This window comes from Grus americana, chromosome 1, assembly GCF_028858705.1.
Source record: "Grus americana isolate bGruAme1 chromosome 1, bGruAme1.mat, whole genome shotgun sequence".
Lineage (NCBI taxonomy): Eukaryota > Metazoa > Chordata > Aves > Gruiformes > Gruidae > Grus > Grus americana.
In genome coordinates this window covers 31,358,628-31,372,242 of record NC_072852.1, presented here as the reverse complement: position 1 = coordinate 31,372,242, position 13,615 = coordinate 31,358,628, and the positions used below count along the sequence as shown (strand labels likewise).

General features: G+C 34.7%; 1 protein-coding gene across 3 annotated transcripts in view; it reads right to left on the bottom strand.

Moving 5' to 3' along the window:
- The window catches only part of IMMP2L (inner mitochondrial membrane peptidase subunit 2), a 481,785-nt gene that overhangs the window by 167,305 nt on the left and 300,865 nt on the right, over positions 1–13,615 (bottom strand). The gene's annotated exons all lie outside the window — the stretch shown is intronic.

Genomic DNA, 13,615 nt, shown 5'->3' with positions numbered 1-13,615 from the left:
AGAGTACCTTTGCAAATAGATTAATGTATTAAAACCTGAATTCCCCATCGAACTTTAACATGATATTGCGTTTAATCATTCATGTCATTCACTCACTTTGAGAAAAAAAAAAAAAAAAACCTCCCTATGTTATATTAATATCTATCACTAATTTAAGTAAACATTGCCTAGGCTATTGTGGAAGTTTAAAAAAAGTTGTAAAATTTTCTGAAAGTTTCAGCTTTATCCAAAGCTTCTTAATGCAATACCGTGTTTTCACTTCAAGTTATTTTCTATAAGCATGTTTTATTGAGTGAATTCTGATCATGCATTACATAGTACTATGAGAAAGCAAAGCTGAACTTGCATGCCCAGCCTGAATACTCCAACTTCCTAGATACATATTAATAGATAGGACTATTAGAAGTGTTATTCTACCATAGTTTTGACAGGTTAATGTAGGCATATGTGCACCATAAAATTTCTTTCTTTTCTATATACTTTACCTCTTTTTTTTTTTTTTTCATTCTTCACTTCTAATTATCTAACTATGCAAACTTAGTAAAGTGTTTTCATGTTATTTAAAAACTATTTTTATTTGTTGCTTGTACATAGGAAAGTCAGCGATGGAACAAATGGTTTTGATTTTCTGCTGATGCTTGGGTTCTGTATATTACACTCCAAGCACAGCCTGCTAGACATGCAATTGCAAGAGCTTTATATTACAGCTTTCATGCCTAAAAACACGGGCCATGCAATCCTCACTATGGACCAGTACCTTCGAGCTCATCTCTGGTCAAGTGGTAGCACACTAAGATTACGTTTCCTTAAAAAGCAAAGCTGAGATGAATCTGGATGAAAAACTTGCCCACACTGCTGCATGACTGAAGACATTTGCAGTTCCTTTCAGTTCCAAAAGTTAAAAAGAAAAACAGCTTCAGGTTTACTCAATTTTTTTAATATAAAGCCAAAAAAAGTATTCCAAACATTTTAAAAGTGGCTTGGTTTTCTTTGTGTGTGTCAATATATTTTAAATGTATTTATATTTCAATGTAATGAAACAAAATTCAAGAAGCATAATTTCAAATTTTAAAGTATCAAATAGTTTCACTTTACAGTTTACCAAGCCTGAAAACCCTATTTTCACAAAGCAGTGCAGAGCAGTGAACGTGAATAAGGACCACACTTTGATTCCCTAGTCATCACTGGAATTTTCAAATCGTGATATCATTTACAGCAATATTTTATTTAGCAGTAATTTTAACCGAATAGTTGTATATTCCAGTTCAGTCTTGTCTTTCACGTTCTTTATCAGGATGAAAATACACACATAATAATATTTTACGTGTCAGTCTTGGGAGAAATTAATCAAGTTTTAGATGCTCATATGATTCAAATATCTGGAGTATCCACAGCACTTTCTGATGCTGCTCCCTAGCAGGCTTCAATGCACAGTCATTCGAGCATTGACCACCTCTCTTTCTCAATCAGAGCACAATCTAAGAAAAAACAACACACCTTTATTATTACAAGCTATTGTAAATTACAAATATTTGCAAAAATTACTGTTAATTGATTTCATTTTGAATTCATTTAGGCTCAGATTGTAATATTTTCATGTAAAATTTAAGGAATGGAAATAATAATACGTAATGTATGTGATGAAATGTGCATTTGTCAAAGCCCAAATGAAAACAAATTTTAAGTTTACTCTTTCAAATTTCTGTTCTGGTTTAACACCTTACTTTCAAAAGTTCTTTGAAATTCCCCATGTAAGCATTTTCACTTGGTTAGTATGTATATATTGTAATGTAATTACTGACCTCTCCCTTAATTTGCCTTCCTTGTGCAAAAAAATTGTAATGACCTTGACAAAACATCACTCTAAATCTGAGATAGGAGTATTTGTTCTAAGAGTGGTTACTTTTCTGACAGTAATGACATATTTAACCAAAGCACATAATTTAACAGAAAGACTTCAAGGAATTCCTTGTAAATAGTTATTATAAATCAGGAATATTTTTAACATTTGAAGCCAGAATAGTTTAAAAATAAACTTTATACTAATGTTCTGATTATAATTCATGAAAATGGCAAAGGAGTGGTAAGAGAGGGGGCAGCAGTCTCAAACTGGCCGATAAGACACTTTTACAACAAGGATTTTCAAGAAGCGATCAGAATGTTTCGTTCAAGAGCCACAGTGATTGAACAGGAGGTAAAAGACTAGTTGTGAAGTGATGGATATCGATGCCTTCCTGAAAGGTGTTTAGTGTAGCACTGGGTTTTCATTGACTATGGAAATCACAAAACCATGCAGATATAGGCAATTTCTGTCTTTGAAATTTCACAGCAGGTATAGAACAAATTAAACAATGAAGGAGAAAAAAAAAACAAAACCATTGTAACCAGTAATTGTTTAGTACTTTTCTCTCACTGATATCAGAGTGAGGCAACAAACAATAACCTTTGAAAATGGGATTTGTTCAAAACGGAAGGAAAGAGAAAAACAAAAGAAATTGTTGATTTACCTGTTTGCACCTCTCCTAAATTACCCTGTGGTTTTTCATTCTTCTTATATGAAAGGTCATAGTCAAGCTTGTTACTTTTAAGTGAAATTGTGTGGGAAAAGATGAGATTTCTTACACAATGAATGCATTTTGTCTCCCAAAGATGGCATTCAGAAGATATAAACATCATTAACATGAATTAATAACAACCAGCCATACATTTACCAGCCAGATCTATATCTGGTGTTTCACAGAGCAGTTCCTGACCATTTTCTAAATCAGCCTCTCAAAAAGTTAAGCTTACATTTTCCTTAGTAAAAATACATCCGCATCTACTTATAACCATTTTTAATTATGTATGAATTAGGGACAGCAGTGCAAGTAGAAACAATCAGATTGACTATGAAAATCTCAAGCACATTACAGGTATCAGTGCACCAGCAGAAGTTAGCAGCACATCAGGAATGCACTAGGAAAAACTCTGGAAAATAAATCCACTTCTTAAATTCAGATTGAATTCTGCTCCACTCATAGTCACTTTTCCTTTTTCCATGAAGAAAAGTGGAAAACAAGTAAGTCTAGCAGTGTGTCCCTCAAGCCATCAAGTTTGAGGATAACTCGTTACCAATTTCTCTTTAGAAGCAGTATTCTTTGTTCAAGCACCTCAGGAGAATAACCACTGTATAATACAAAAAGAAAGCAATGGTCTGTGTAGCATCCAAGACTGATAAATATTTTTTTTTTTTATCTGTCAAAACAACTCTTTAAACTTCACCTACACATCACCTGATGGCTGGCTGTAAATAATAGAACAAAAGAAGAACATCTTCTCTGTTTGAAATACCGTTTGATGGGATATTTCACTCCGCCTTAGCAACAACTTCTAATTTGTTACAAACTTTAAGCTTATGTACAGTGCAATGCAGAAATCCCAGCCTCATGCACAAAGACATGAATTGTGACATCAAAATCGAGATTCATAGTTTTAAGATAAACAATTTACCAAGGGAAAATTAGACATTTGGTATGTATTTGTTTGTTTTTTTTCCAGATGCAGTCTTAGCAACTCAGCGTAAGCAACCTCCCACAGTTAGCTTCTGGTGATAATCCTAGCTCCTTCTCCTCAACCTATATGTTTGTCTTACTCTGCATTGACTTTCAGCTGTATAGTCCTCATCCACACCCAGTTTTCATTAAAAACTAATAAGCAATTCCACCGCAGTAAGAAAGAAAAACAAATGCCCATGTCATCCGGACATCATTAACTTTGGATTAAAGCCTCTCATGTTTGGTCATTTGTTTCAAAAGGAACTAAGAGAGAAAGGGTAAGTAGAGGTGAATGTAGATCACGCCAGTGGTGAGGACAGATTCAAACTCCTTATTCACCCACAGCAAGTACTTCAAGATATAATATTCTAACCTCCTTTCTGGGGCAGGTCTCCTTTTATCTGTCCAATTGATACTGCTGAAAAAAAATGTAGAATACATAGGAACGCCCCCTCTCCCTACACACACATTTAGTTCTAAAGTCAAAAGGTATGCTTTAGCAGGAGAGCTGTGAAGAGTTCAATTTCCCTTTTTACAAAAAAAAGGAGAGCTGAAGACACTGCATGTCATCATGGAGAGAAAGTATTGATTAAGATGAAGACTGGTCAGATAGCTTCATCTGGGTTTACCAGTGATGTATCCTCCAAACCACAGTCTGAAATAAACCAATGATTGACAAGCTTATAAGAAGAGGTAGTTTCTTGAGGAGGGATAGAATAATAGTTGAATCTTTATGACACTTTGTTCTATTTCAGGAAAGTACTGGCAACCTTTCCTAGTTACTACCTCAATATCACTTCTCCAAGAAAAATGAAACATTTATTTATGTTTTTATTTTTAATTATATGCTTTACAAAAACCATACATATATACAAACACACACATATTTATATACACACATATAAATTTATACAAGCATCCATTCTTCTATGTTCAACCCTGTATTGAACAGTATGGGATTGTAGTACTACAAAACATGTTTACCAGGAAAGACAGGAGGAATGATACAGCCAGCAAGAAAATTCACTGTTTAGCAAGCAATTGTCAGATAAAAATGCTGACAATTCTCTGAAGCCTTTCTCCTTCCCTGATTGAGCAACTGAGTGCTTCAGTCACAATATTGCTCCTAAACTTTTCCCTCTCCATAATTTGGATTATTTATTTACTCTAATAGATACTGCTTAGCACAATTTTAAATAACTGCTCTATAAGCTAATTAACATTTGATCAATCATGAAATTTTCATAACATTCCTAGGTTTTGTATGTGTTATTTGACCCTTCTTCCATTCTTTGAGTTGTCTAACTATTCTTCTGAAGAGTCCCCACAGCAAATCATGCTTAAGAGCTTGAAACTGGTTTCCACAGGCTTTTGTAGAGAAAGAGTGATTTTTAGGCTATATCCGAAGATCCCAGCAAGATAAGTGAAGGAAGACAGTTGATTCATTTCTTCTCTCCAAAGGGATATATTAACATGTATGCTATGTGATATCATTCCCTGCTGAGCATGCAGTCTCTGTAATAAATAAAAAAAAGTAACCTACCAATCCTGGACAATGATCAAATACATTGTTTGATGCTCAGACACACAGCAGACACACCAAAAGCAATTATATTTTTCAGCAGATATTAGCATAATAGTTATCACAAAAAGAAGAAAGAAATTAGACATAAATAACATTAAAGTCCAACTAAATAAATGCAACAACATTTTTTATTTTTTTTTTCCTCCTTGAATGAGCACTCAGATTTTATGGGTCCATGCATTAGAAAAAGACAATAAGATCTTATACTGTGGATTCATAATGAAAAAGCAGCTAATATGTTTCAAACAGATAGCTTGAATTAGATACTTTGATGATCTACATACTCTTAATGTTATCCATCCATTATCCTAGTCAACCTGCATGGGTTTTGTGCTCACTTTTGAAAATTATTGGAATTTTAATACTAACTGAGCTTTTTCTAGAACAGAAGAAAAAACAAGTATTCATTAAAAAGTTGCAGTGAAAAGTGCCTGAACTTTACACTGTTTATATGTGTGTATGTATATGCATATATATGTATATTAGTGTTAGCACATAGCTTTACTTTTTGTGAGATGGAAGCAAGATGTTTACGCAGCAGCTGGAAGTTTGCCTTCAGATTATTCTCAGTTTACTTCAGATGGAGATTTATATGATTTGATTGTCATTTACATGTAGGCAATGGAAACAATGAACACTGTGTTGTTACAGCATGAAGAGACTGAAATAATGAAAGCCATCTTCTTGACAAATATTATTTCTGCTTTTATTTATGTTGTTATTTCCAGATACTGAGAAGGATTTAACTCCCTAAAACAGGCTAAAGGGGAGCTTTTGAGATCTTAGTCTAACACTGTGATCCAAAGCTATTCACTCAGTGACCTCTTCATTTCCCAAAACTAATTCCTGTCTGATCAAAAATTCCAGCATAGTTTACACTTCTGGGAATTTCCAGAATTGCTGCAGGATGAAAAATTATTTGTATATCTCCTTCTTGAGCCTTTTGGGGATCCAGAAAACAGTCAGAGAAGTAAGTAAAATATAGATGGAGCCCAGAATAAATGGCATTAATATACCTACAGAATTAGGAACCTCAAAGTACAGTTTTGCTGGCTTTACTTTTAAAACATGCTTGGAGAAAGAGGAAAGAGAGAGGCAGTGGAGCTATCTCATTCTTATTTTCTGGTCTTGCTTAATAAGATAAACAGAGAGTTTTACATGGCTGCATCATGCACTAGATGAAGATGTTGACCCTCAGGAAAAGTTTTGTGCCCTTGGTCTATGATGAAGGAGCTCCCTGTTGCCAGCATAGTGGTTGATGCTCAAACTCTGGACAGTAGGAACTATGTAGCACTAACCATTCTCTCATCCCTCCCAGTACTATAGCTGTGATAGAACAGACCCAACATAGCCAACTCTAAATGTTGTATAAGAATGCAAATTTACTTAATATACACCCATATTTTCTAAAACAAAACATTTTTAATCCATTTGTTTCACTTTTTTCCCAGTCCTTAACTTTTATCTAAATTCCATACTTCTTTATGCAGATAACGAACCTAGTAATAAACGTAATATTTAACTAATTACATCACAGGTTCTGAGACAATTTCCATATTGTGGAAGATAACATACAATATAATAGTGGAGGGGAAAAAAAAGACCACAGTTATTTTATTATTTATTGTCATTCCTGTTGTCAATTTCGATTATACAGAATTGCTGCATTAAATGTATCCAGTAACCAGGTCCACTATCTGTGCTCAGTTTGGACCCACCAGTACAAGAAAGACATTGACAACTGGAAAAAGTAATGGACCACCAAATTAATACTAACGGAAGAGTAATTTAACAACAGCAGCTAAGGAAATTGGGTTTGTGCATATCAGAGATGAGACAAAGGGGTTAATTGCTATTGTCATCTATCTAACCAGTTATTAGGATTTCGGATTTTTCAGAGAGGTGCACAGCAGAAGGAGGGAAGGAAGCAGCTTGAGTTGCAGCAAGGGAAATTCCATCTGGATACCAGAAAAATGTTCACACTGTATGTGGTTAAGCAGTGGTGCTGGTTGCCCGAAGAGGCTGGGAATCACAGAGGTACTCAGAGCTCGACTGGACAAGGCTCTGAGCAGCCTGACCCTACTTCAGAGTTGAACCTGCCTCAAGTGGTTGGTAGGACTAGATAATCACCAGAGGTGCCTTACAGCATAAATTATTTTTCACTTCTAACTATGTACAGCCTTTAGTCTTATTCAAATATATGAAGAATCATGATGTGGATACCTTAAAAAACAACATATTTTCTCTGTGATGCAGGCTCTGATGCCAGAAGAGACTGTACTGATCACCATAATTAACTGCAGTAGCCCACAGATTTTTTTTTTTTTTTTTTTTTTGCTTTTCTGTCTTTTTGGATAGTACTTAATTCTACTATAAAGCACTCAGAGAAGGTTACAATATCTTGTCTCAAACATTCTGAGTGACAATGAGTCTAACATCCAAAGAAATTACTCCAAAGTTTAATTATCCTTGCTATTAGGAAATTGCATCTGCATTCAAAATTGAATTTATCCAACTTCAATTTCAATTTCATGCTTTCTCCTCCAAGGCAGAAAACCCCTCAACATCTTATTTCTTCTTCATGCAGAAAGATTTAGGCACAAAAGTTCTTCTTAAATTTCTCTTGGATTCATCAGCTAGAACTCCTTAAACTTCTTAGCATACAGTTAGTTTTCCAATTCCAGGACAAACTTTTGTGATCGTACTTCAAACTTCCTCCAACATTTCTATTTTCTTCTTGGCACACAGACATGAGAACCCAGTACTCTTCAGCATGGATTATTACTCTGCTTAATAATAAATTGAGTAACCTGGTTTTATTATGCTGCCTCAATGCAAAATCTCTATCCTATTTCTTAATATTCCATTTATTTTGTATATTCAGGCAAAAAGCTCATCCTTTTCGTCCTAGGAGCTGATGTCCAAAGGATATAAAAAGTGACATCTAAACCCTTCTCTGAGTAAACTCCTTGCTAAAACAGTTAAACAATAAAGTTTTGATTACTATTTGCATTTAACATTCTGTAAAGTACATTTTTGGACAGTAACCATGTGATTCAGGTCACACTGTAATGACATGGCCACGTTATTATTTACTGCCCTGTCTATCTCTATAGTGTTTGCAAGCTTAGCCAATGATTGTGAAGACAATTGGCAAAACCAGTACCTAGCTTTGGATCACAAAGCAATCTGCTGGAAATATTACCATTCACAGATATCTCTCCAACCATATCTACATCTTCACAGTCAAATTAAGCCTGTTTATAACCTGTCTAATGTGGACCACATTAATTCCACAAAAGACAAGTTTCTAGATCAGGATATTATGTGGTAGTAAAGAGAATTCGTGAAGAAACCAAATATACTATATTATGGCCTTTATCAAAGTTACATTTATCTAGTTGTTTTGTAATTTTATTGATAAAACTTACCAGGTTTGCCTGACAAAACCTGTTTCAGAATTGACTGACCTTAACCATATTTTAGCTTCTACTGATAGAATGAGAAATAAACCATGTGATCATGTTGCTCAGATAAGACATTTCTAAGGCCCTTCTCTTTGTTTTAAATACTGGAACTTTATTGCAAGTCTTGAAGTCATTTGCATTTTCTCCTTTGTCTTTCTTCCTCTTCAACTGCTAAAGAGGCATTTTCCAAATAGTATTCCACACTACAAAAACTGTTTGAGTCCATGCTCGCCTGCCAGTAGCAATCACAGGATCACAGATTGGCAGGGGTTGGAAGGGACCTCTGGGGAACATCTAGTCCAACCCCCCTGCTACAGCAGGATCACCTAGAGCAGGTTGCACAGGATCGTGTCCAAGCAAGTTTAGAATATCTCCAGAGAAGGAGAGAAGCAATGTTTGAACCACTTTTGACCTGAAACAGTGTTATAACTTTAAAAGTGAAATAGATTAGGAATTTTTTCAAACAGAAATATTATGCAGCAATCGTACGTAATTTTGACAATGTTAGCAGATAGTGAGAGCAATGGAAAACAGTCTGCAATTGCTCCTGGATTCCCTCTGAGCTAAATTTGAGGAAGCAGGCCCCAGTCCTAATAAATACTGGTTTAGTGAACCATTTTGAACATTCACCATTTTTCATCCGTAATTTACAAAATAAGTACTTCAAGACAGCAGTTGCACCAACTGGTTAGGCATAAGTTCCAGTGATGCTTGATTTGCTCAGCAGCTCCAGTGGAAAATATGTACAAAGATATAATTAAAAATGTGAGGGAAATTGTACTTCTAATAACATCCTGTAATTCTTAATTTAACTCCACATTACATTAGCATTTCTTAGTCAAACCTCTGTTAAAAAGCAAAATCACTCACTGCCAAAAAACTATTTTGTTTTTACTCAAAGTAGTGTTTTATAATAATTATAGATTGCAAGCATGCACTGTTGGAAAGGTAGTATTTTATTTTTATTAAATTTTAAACTGTTTGCACATAACCTAAAACAATGCTTCCTTGAAACTTCATGGGGAAGTCTGAGCAATCTCTAAACAAAAATAACAATCTGAATATATGACCTGCATAAAGCCTCAGTAGAGGAGTCATACACTTTGCCATATAGCCATGCAAAAATTAGGACATGCAAACAATTCTCTCAGGCTCTGCAATTCTTGGATTTCACTCCTTTTCTCATGGCCCCCCATTTCTTAGCTCCTCTCTACTTTCTGATTTAAAAAAATCAAGCAAGTTTTCAAGCAGAGCAGGAAAGTATCTCTTCAAGGATAATACATTCACAAAAAAAACCCCTAGCTTTCAAGGTAAATACCCATCCATAACGTATCTCTTGGTACCAGACGCTATTTAGCAGAGATCTCCTACACTAAGATAAAGAAGGAGTTGGAGATAAAAGAATAAAAATCTGCATACCTTCAAAACAGCTGAGCTTCCCCTGGTATATCTACAGCATGGTATATAGTTGCAGCCTCATTGTTAGATGAGACATCAGTAGTAACAGATTTTCAACATTTTTCATAGATGTGGAAAGTTTATCGCAAATAATTTGGATCTTTGTCAGTGGATAATTATGGACTCTCCCTAGTGTAAACTAGACATATAATTCCTATGTGACAAAATTAAACAAGCCTTTCTACACTTTGGATCCAGCAATCAAAATTGTGAATCTCAAAAACTGTCAGAATTACATACAAGACAAGAAAAAGACAGAAAGAAAAAAATCAATACATCTCCATTAGAAATTACCATTTAAGAATTTCAGCTATTTAGCTAAAGTGAGGCAAATAAAAAATAAAATTAAAAAAAAAAAAGAAAATTGAAAACTAATTAAAATGTTTCACTGCAATAAAACTAATTGGTATTGCAAAACTATATGACAAGTCACTCTGAAAAAACTCAAAATACTACAGTAACTCAGAAGCATAGCTACTATTTTGAAGTAAAATCTCGTTTAATTGGTTCTCAGCCTTCCAATCTAACCACTTTGAGGTTAAACGACTCAGCCGCTTGTAATGCAGACTGTGTAATCACAATAGTTATGTGCACTTGACCTTCTTCCTGTTAACAGAGAGACTCAATTAATTACTTGCTGTTTTAACCGGGCATTTCACCTTATCTTCACCTTTTCCACAAGGGTTGAAAAACTCTATACCTTAACCTTTGACTTTGAAAGCATACATAGAACTATTTATCCATAAAATATACAGGAAGTTAGCACCATCTAGGAATGAGAATATCTGGGCTTCTATGCTTAAGTCAACAACAGTAATATATTCACTGTTTCATTACCATTATGCTGTAGCATAGGAACCATATTTCATCTTTACTATAGCTGCCCAAATATTCTACTCTGTAATGGAAATAAAATATGACTGACTTCTGTTGCAACAGACAACAGAGGGAAAGGCACAGAAAACTGCAAAATGTAATCAAATGCTTGGAAATCATTCTCAGGTTGCCATATAGAATACTAGATAGAAATAATCTATTTAATCTATACATAAGCTATTAGTATGATTCTTAAAATTATGCTTATTTTTAAAGAATCTTAAATGCTGCAAGATGTACTTGTATACCTTCTTTGATTCTGGGATTAGACCTACGTTCAATGGCAACTCTTCTAAGCATACAAAATTAAATAATCAGTTGCTGTCCTAAGATGCTAATTGTGACTACACACTAAGCATTGTGCAGCAATTTTCAATCATTATTCGTTTCTGACGGGGTTCCAGAAAACTTTTCCGGTTATATTACACCACCACAGTTATTGAAAAAAGTACCAAATGCATATTTAGATGTTAAAAATAACAGTGACTTAGGAACAAAAAAATTATTTGAAAAGAAATTTAGAAGTTAAGAAGCCTCGTTCTGACATTGTCTCTACCGCGACCAAGTTTAGCATCTCAGATAGGATTAACACAATATTTAGGAAACAAAATTGTAATTCTGAACAATCTGAAGTTTTTGTCTGTCTTTGAAATCACATGAACTCCATAAGCACATTCCTTTTAATTTTTTCTAAATTTTATTTCAAGAACCTGTTGAGAAAAATCTCTTTCTTGACATTTCTGAGTAGCTTGATAATGTCTCAAATTTAACCTCTACTACGGCCAAGAAACTAAGCCTTCTGGATGAGTTAAGTCTGTTACAGTCAGTGCACAGAAGGTAACAGACAATTAAATTGGCAAGAATCACCTTTTGGAGGAGAATCTTTCCCCTTGTTGACTACAAAGGAATCCAGACATTAGCTTAGTCTAGCCATCTTAGTATTAAATGATTAAAGACAAACTGCTTAAAAATATTGTTTCATCTACCTTATAAGTATCTGTAGCAGATTTTTTTAAATAACACAGGAAAGCAGGTAAAGCACTAATGGTGAGGTGAAGGGAAGAGCAATAACAACGTGATGTATACTTTAAAAATAGTTGTAACACACTTTTTTAGTAAAAGTCATTTAAGAATAGAAGTTGTTTCAATGTAAATTCAGAGGAAAATAAACAAACAGACAAAACCCCCCAACAATTTAAAAGATCTCTACAGAGGCCAGCAGAAGTCTTGACTTTGGAATTATTTGTAACTATTTTTGTAAAATAGTGCTGCATGCAATATAAATACTTTTTCTGTATGTATGACATAGAAAATGAAAATCAATTATGTTCCATCTAATAAAAGGTAAAGACAGAGGCTTAACTAAGAAACAATTTTGCAACTCTACTCATGGCTATTAAAAAAACTGTCCATAGGACATACTCCTAACGATCTCTATGTGCTCAGTAAGCACACAAAGAAATACATTATTTCCAGACGGTATAACATTAAATTCACTGAAACTTGTATACAGTTTTATAATAAAATAACATTTCAGAAATAGAGAGTGATGCTGAGGATAACTTATTTATGTAGTTGAAAACTTAGTATTTGTTATAATACAGTACAGAAAAAAAATGAGAACCAATATTAGCAAAACAAAAAATGGGAAAGTTACATATTTTAAACCAACAGTTATGAAATGCCATTTGCAAAATTTACAAGAGATGCTTAAAATAAAAAGAACAATAAAAAGACAATTGGACACATAAAAACTCTCACAATGAAAAGAAACCAACCTAAGTTATTCTTTTTTTCTTCACAACTTCTGCTTTTAGCTTTGATAGCATTTGGGGGAAAATGCCCACAATTAACTGCAGGTGTCCACCCTGCAGATGAAGTCAGGCTGAATTAACCATAGATTGGCTACAGTGACAGAAATCCTCGTAATAATAGAGTTATGACCTGCTCATGAGGATTTGGCAAAGAGCAGCAATGGGAAATTTAATAGAGAGTATGTTTCCACATGATAGTCTTTTTCAAAACCTGATCTTCTATGTCAGCAGGTCATCAAGCATTGTGCTCCATTTCACACTAATTGCATTATCCTCTACTTGTGTGCTTTCACAGATAGCAGAAGGGACACTGCACAATAACTGAGGATATCGCTCTAAGAGACTTTGATCACTTGAGCAGGCATGAAAGAACTTTGAGGAGTTTACCAAGAATAAAACGGTGTCCCGCGTTGGATTTTGCCATGAGTTCTATAGGATTCTGAGCTGCAAGATCACTTGTATGATGACAAATATATTTATTTCAAAAATTAAAAAGGGAAGATGAAATAAACCAGAAGTGTCACTAACAGTGAACAGCACGAATGAGTAAAATATCTATACTTACAGAGGATTTTTCCTTCACACAAAGCAGTTTACAAGCTTTCTAGATAGTGTTCCCCTTCTCTGTGAAGGCCAATCTGCTCTCCCTCTCTTCCCCAACTGTACAAACAGCCTTGGGGTTTGGTCTGCACACTTGCTTCTCAGTTCTTCCCACGCTACGGTCCGCTCTGGTTATTCCACCCAAAATGAATTCTTCAGTCTCAGGCAGCAGCTAAACCAGCCTGAGCCCCATCCAGCCTGTCAAACCCAACCCTGTGTGACAGTTTCCCGCAGAAGGTCCCTGTCACCTTTTTCTCCAAGTAAATGATATGCTGCTCAGAA